Genomic DNA, 2,164 nt, shown 5'->3' on the forward strand with positions numbered 1-2,164 from the left:
AAAAAAAAAGTTTAGCAACTTTATTCGCATCCCAGTGTGGGTGTGCAGGAGAAGACAAATTCCCTCAGGGGACCGTGGTGAGGCTGATGATTCCTCTTCTGAGGTGTCAAATGCGGGAGAATCAGCTGTTCCAATCTTAAGATTGATGGTGCAATTTCTTGCTGAACGATCGCTCCACATTTATGTATGCTTAACTGAGTGTTTGGGTTCACTAAAGCCTCCTCAAGCTGTGCATGCCTTTTCCTGTCCATTCATTGCTGGGAAGGCTTTTTGTATCTCAGAGGATCACCCAGATAAACATTTTTTTCCCTCCTAAAAAGTTTTCACACTTTATCCTACGGTGGAGGAAATTCACTTAATAGGGTATACCAGCAATTAATGCTGCTATATCCTCTGTGAATAAGTTTGACTTGTCCGGCAGACAATGCTCAAATGCTTAGGGATCCAACTGATAAAAGTTGGGATTACTATTGAAAAACAAAAACACTTTTTTTCTCTGGCAGATTGAGTGTCTCAGCCTGCGCTGACAGTAATTGCTTAATCATTGAGAGACCAGTTTAAACAGGTGTTCAAGGTTATCCTGCTCAGCAGGCCCAGGAGGCAGCTTTATGTTTGCAATAGTTGCTATGAGAGATTCTATCCTTTAGGTCTTGCGCCCTTCACTAAGCGCCTTGTAAGAAGCTCCTGGCTAGTCTTCCTTTTTTTTGGTGAAACAGATATTTGGGGATGTTTTGGATAATACATCCAAAAAAATTCTAGTGGAAAGAACCCCTTTTTGCCATTTAAGAAAAGAAGTAAATGTATTTTCGTTTTAAAGATCCTTCACCTGTGCCAGAGGCATTAGCCTCCAGGCAGTCACGGCGGCTTCCACCCTCAGGTTCAATCAAATAGAGGGAATTCTTCTGCAGTTCTCAAGGATCTGGCAGGAAAAGTGTCGAGAGGAATGGGGGACTTCCTCAATAGCTCCAGGGTACAAACTGGAGTTCCAAGAGTTCCCGTCTCCTCGTTTTCTCAGATCAAACTTTTCTAAGGATCCAGAGAAAAAGAAAAAAAAGTGATCATGGAGGTCCCCATGTAAGAACAAAGGTTGGGGTTTGATTCAAACCTCTTTATTTCACAGTACCAAATCCGAATGGACATTCTGGATCTCAAAAATCTAAATTCAGTTTCTGAATATAAGCACTTTTTTTTCGTATGGAGTCAATCCAAATCAGTTATCTCCATCCTACAAGGAGGAGAACTGGCGTCAATCGACATCAAAGATGCATACTTCCATATGCCGATTTCCTTGCTCACTGGTAATATCTACTTTTCAAGGTAGAAAATCTTCATTTTCAGTGTGTAGTTCTGCTTTCCAGTCCAGCTACTGCACCTTAAGTGTTTACAAAGGTTCTGGCCCCTCTTCTAGCCAGATTAAGGTATAACGATTACAGTTTACCTAGTCGATCTGTTCTTGATAGACCAGTTGGTAGCCCACTTAGACCACAGTATGGTCCCCACATTCAACTACCTGGAATATCTAGGTCGAATTCTCAACCTAGGCGAAATCTTCTTCAAAACCATGAAGAAGGCTAAAATACTTAGGTCCGATCATAGGTACATCCAGAAAAGGGTATTCTTACCAGAGGCAAAGATCAGCGCTATAAAGGAACTGATTTAGGTGGTCAAAGCAAGATGAATTTCTACTATTCAACTTTGTATGAGGTTGTTGGGAAAAATGGTGGCTTCATTCGAGGCCATTCCTTATGCTCAATTTCATTTGAGACTGCTGCAAAACATTATCCTATCAGCTTGGAACAAAGGGTTCAAGCTCTATATTCCCAATGTGTCTGACTCCAAAGCCTACGGCCACATCACCCTGATAGCGCCCGATCTCATCTGATCTTGGAGGCTAAGCAGGGTCATGCCTGGTTAGTATCCAGATGAGAGACCACTTGGAAATACCAGGTGCTGTAGGCTGGGTGCGCCGGAGCCTCAGTTTATGGTTAATATCCAAAAATCTACCAAGGGGAAAATCCTTCCTTCAGTTACCTGGGAAGTGGTAACAACATATGCCAACCTTTTTTGTTTAGGTTGGGGAAAAGTCCTGGAAGAGGCAACTGTCCAAGAGAAGTGGCCCAGATCAGAAAGGGCCTTGTCCATTAACATTTTAGAAATTCAGGCA

The 2,164-nt window shown here is 42.4% G+C and overlaps 1 pseudogene; it reads left to right on the plus strand.

Annotated features, from left to right (window-relative positions):
* Nucleotides 1-1,840: 1,840 nt before the first annotated feature.
* Nucleotides 1,841-1,959, plus strand: LOC141125144 (5S ribosomal RNA; annotated as a pseudogene).
* Nucleotides 1,960-2,164: the final 205 nt, after the last annotated feature.

Source organism: Aquarana catesbeiana, linkage group LG01 (genome assembly GCF_042186555.1).
Source record: "Aquarana catesbeiana isolate 2022-GZ linkage group LG01, ASM4218655v1, whole genome shotgun sequence".
NCBI lineage: Eukaryota > Metazoa > Chordata > Amphibia > Anura > Ranidae > Aquarana > Aquarana catesbeiana.